General features: G+C 37.7%; 1 non-coding gene across 1 annotated transcript; it reads right to left on the bottom strand.

Annotated features, from left to right (window-relative positions):
- Positions 1-3,505: 3,505 nt before the first annotated feature.
- Positions 3,506-3,609, bottom strand: LOC111759499 (U6 spliceosomal RNA). The gene has a single exon (XR_002793467.1). It is a non-coding gene; the product is annotated as a U6 spliceosomal RNA (small nuclear RNA).
- Between the last annotated feature and the right edge of the window lie 1,131 nt (positions 3,610-4,740).

The following is a 4,740-nucleotide window of genomic DNA, read 5'->3' as shown; positions in this document are numbered from 1 at the left end:
TCATGGGCCCACAATTCTGCCTGATATTTTAACAGCAATCAGTGACAACACATAAATGAGTTAAAGTCCCCAAACCGTAAGGCAAGTTGTCTCTTTTAAAAGTTAAACCAAGGCACTGAGGCATGATGGTGAACTCAGGGTCATACAGGCAGTTGGGTAAGAAATTAGGATTAAAATCTAGACCACAGCCCTTCTTCTTTTGGGTGTTGCCTATCAAAAATATTGTGCTTGGAGCTGGTCCAGGTTTTGGGGATGTTTCATTCAAACACAAATGAAAAAGAGAGTACCTAAAAAATAGCCTGGTTTGTTAACTTTCCAAACTTGTGGTCATTGTATGTGATACAACAGATGAGCTTAAGTGATCAGGGCATCAGCATGCCTCCCTTTGGGTTTCTCTGACTGCTTCCTTCTGTTTGCAGACATAATATTCCATTTCTCCAAAACATCTCTGGTTACCAAAAGTAAATTTTGTGGGAAAATCGTGATGATGGTCAAACAAAGAGTTAACACAACCAAAACAAAAAATCCAGTTTGAAATATTTTTACAACGTTCTTTACACTAGAGAGTGGTGGAGGAAAAACAGCATTTTAAGGGCTGCTCTTTTTCCCATTAGGTTGTCTGCTTTTACAGGTGGCAAGTTTCAGCAAGATCTAAAGGCGAAAGGCTCATGCAGAGATGGTCTGGAGCAGAAAGCCTTGACCCACCTGACCTTCTGCCCATGCATACAACATAATCACTCACAAAATAGATACTAAAATAATGTTAGCAGCCGCCTGGCCTAAACTAATAAAACTGAGCACACAGAGAGTTAAGGCAGAAGTCCTGTCCTTAACTCACCCCCTCGGGCCTCAGCATTACCTCTTCCCTGGCCTGAACTAACAGAGCTCAAAACCAAAGGCTTTTTGCACCTCCCTTCTTTTCCTTGTGTCATTCTGACACTCTTTTTTTTCTCTAATGTGGCCTGACTCAGTGAGTTTAAATGCCTTCTCTTTCTCACTCACTACATTCAAACTTTAATTAAAGCTGTCTCTACATAATACCAACATAACTTGTTGAGAAGTGAAACATTTCATCAAATAACTGAGTTGGGGGCCATAAGAGGAAGGAGAGGTAAAGGTCAGAAAGGGTCATACATGACAGCAAAAAATACACCAAGTGTTTAGACAGGTTCCTTTTCATTACATTGCCTCCTCATTTTGGCTGTAAGTACCAAGGCCTTTTCCTTTCAATTCTAGAGAATGCACTTTTCTTCAGTAAGGTACATCTACAGGCTCCAAAGTTGCCCTTCTCTCCTTGTTGAACATGAACTTTCTACCCTTTATTATCTCTACAAGTGTGTTTCCCATTTTAGCAGAGGAATTGTTGATTTTATTATCTTCTTTTATGAAAAAGCAATCTGAAGGTCAAAAGGTAAACGCTTAGCCCACAGCTCAATGAAAGACAATGACCAAGCAGGGAACTGAACTTCCATTTCTCAACTTAAAAGTTCCAGAGGAATGAATAGTGGATGAGTCATCCACCATGCCTAGGTTCTAGTCACGTTATAGGAGAACTCCAGACCCCATTTCTCCTCCTAGGAGTTCATGGAGCTCACCTAACAGTGAGGATGCCTGGGTACAGAGCTGTCCATTGGCTTCCCATCGGAAGTTTCCTGGCCTTCATTACTGATGTCCAATGACTTTTTTTAAGTTGGAGTTACAAAATTCCCTTCAGGTTGCAATATAGGAGGGACAAAATCCAGAGGCAATCGTCAGAGAGAAAACAATGAGATTGAAGGCTTCACAGTTTCAGAATAGCAAGATAAACCAGTTAGTATGTGCTTGACCCAAACATTTGCAGAATGTCTTAAAGCAAGCAACCTGGTTAGGAATATGGTTGATGAGAACTGTGGTTTAAAATGTGAACTTTTGAAATATTTCAAATGACTAGATTTATAAGGAACAATAGAACTGAACTTAATTGTTATAAACCAAATATACTGGATTTTGACTGCAACATATCCAGACCCTGAAATATAATAAATATATTATTATAAATATAAATATAGTGAGGCTGATACTAATAATAGTAATAATAGTGCAATCTATTAAGTGTTCTTTGTGCATTTTATTAATCCTAATTATTACATACTAAGTAAACACGTTGGTTAAAACTTATTTAGGGGAAGCAGATTTGGCTCAACAGATAGAGCGTCTGCCTACCATATAGAGGTCCAAGGTTCAAACCCAGGGCCTCCTGGCCTGTGTGATGAGCTAGCCCATGCGCAGTGCTGATACGTGCAAGGAGTGCTGTGCCATGCAGGGGTATCCCCCATGTAGGGGAGCCCCACGCACAAGGAGTGCGCCCCATAAGGAGAGCCACCCAGCATGAAAGTTCAGCCCACCGAGGAGTGGTGCCACACACACGGACAGCTGATGCAGCAAGATGACGCAACAAAAAGAGACACAGATTCCCGGTGCCACTGACAAGAATAGAAGCGGACACAAAGGACACACAGCGAATGGACACAGAGAGCGGACAACTGGGGTGGAGGGGTGGGAAAGGGAGCAAAAAAAAAATTATTTAGAAATTCCCCAGGGTTGTTTTTTTGAGAAGAGTAATTTGACAGTATGAACTCTCAAGATTTGATGATGCATATTAAAAAAAATCATATAACTAACCCAGAATTTTATTTTAGCTATTTTAGTAGAGAAATATTCATACACACAAATAATATGTATATAGATATCCATTGCAATATTATTTACAAATGGAAAAACTGGAATACCTAAGTGTTTATCAGTAAGGGTTTTTATAAATAAAGTATGGAACATTATAGCAGAGAGATTAAAAGTACAGGTTCCGGATTCTAAAGACTCAATTTGAATTTTAGCTCTAGTTAGCTGTGAGAACTTGATAATAATCCTTCACCTGCAGAAACCTGTTTTGTTCACCTATGAAATAGGGAAAATTATAGAACTTCTCTCGCCTGCTGGCTATGAGTGAGACTTTAATAAAATAAGGCAACTAAATCAATTAGGACAGCAGCAGGCACTCAATGAACTCTCATTAAGTGAGTATTATCCTTTCTTATTATGATTATTATAATAACTGTGCTATGGACTATTATGCACTCTTAAAAATGATGAAGTAGCTCAACTTGTATTGGCATGGAGAGATGGCCATAACCATACAATGCACAACCAACTAAGTTGTGTTATTCCTCCCACAGGCCCACTAGATTGCAAATTCCATGAAGTAGGGACTATCTCATCTTGCTCTCAATGTTTCACCCTGGACCTAGAAAAATGCCTAGCACAGAGTAGACACTCCATGAATATTGAACAAATAATAAATGAGTAAAAGTAAAAAGCAGAACATTAAGGTTTGTATAACCCCACTAAGTAATGTTTATATATTTATAAAAATTTCAGAAGCAAATACAACAAACTGCTGATAATGCCTTTCTTAAGGAGTAGAATTTTCATCTACTTTCATACTTCTCTATTTTTTTTAATTTTTTTTAAAATTATGGAACACGTCACTAATTTGTGTGTCCTCCTTGCACAGAGGGTCCTTGCTAATCTTCCCTGTATCATTCCAATTTAGTATATGTGCTGCCAAAGCAACCATAATAACAAAAGATATTTCCATATAAGGTCCATAAAAATCTAACTGAAAATACTACAACCATGTAAAAATGGGTCTCCCTGTGGACAAGACCTGAGAGAAACGTGGAGACATAAAAACAGATAATAAATTAATGGTATGGTCATTTCTTTTTTCTTCTTCGTCATTTTATTCCAATGCTGTTAATTTAAAATATTTTAAATAGATTATATTTAATTATTCTAAGAATTTTACCCTCCAAAGAGAGGTAAAATGCATTCCTATAACTTGACCATAATAACATTCACTTTGGTCATATACTCAGGAAAGAACTGTAATACAAATGTTACAAAAGTTCCTTACATACATTTTGGAAAACACAGAAAAAGAATTAAAATAGAAAACAATTTAGAAAAAGATGTAGAAATATCCTACCACTTAAAGATACTCTCTCAATGACAACTCTGATTTAATATTAGCCAGACAAAGTTTCAACTGAAATACAGAAAATCACAGATATTGTTAGTAGACTGAAAAAATCTTATAACTTAACTTAAATCATGTAAAATCTACCACAGAGTAATACAGGGCATCAATCTCCTTTCATACTGATATTCTTATTAATTGGCTTGTTACTAAGATGAGCTAAATTGGAAGCTCCCTAAGGGCAGAAACTATCTTGTTCCTTTTGGTCCATTATCATTTTTTACTCTTATGCTAATCACAGAGCCTCAAGACTGAGTATTCAAGTTATTTTTAAAGAACGAGTCATCCTTTGAAATGTAAGGAAGACATATAAGGGGGGATTAGAAAGAGATTGGAGCAAAGTTAAAAAGATAAGAAACAGAGGAAAACAGGAAGACAGGAAGGCAGGAAGGAAGAAGGGAAGGAGGGAAGGAAGGAGGGAGAGACAGAGGAAAGAGAGAGAAAGAAAGGGGGTAGGGAGGAAGGAGGGAAGAAAGAAGAGGGAGGGAGGAAATTTTAGAGAGTCAGCAAGAAAGAGAAGAGCAGAGATGAGTCAGAAATTGCCCTTTCTATTTCCTTTTTATTTCTCTCCTCTGTGATTACAGTGGTCAAATGAGAAGTCATGCACACCAGATCTTTTTTCAGAGGCTGACTTCAGTAGCAGCTATGGCAACACTTGCAGAATT

The sequence above is a fragment of the Dasypus novemcinctus genome, chromosome 14 (genome assembly GCF_030445035.2).
Source record: "Dasypus novemcinctus isolate mDasNov1 chromosome 14, mDasNov1.1.hap2, whole genome shotgun sequence".
In the NCBI taxonomy this organism is placed as follows: Eukaryota; Metazoa; Chordata; class Mammalia; order Cingulata; family Dasypodidae; genus Dasypus; species Dasypus novemcinctus.
This window is presented reverse-complemented; position numbering and strand designations above follow the sequence as displayed.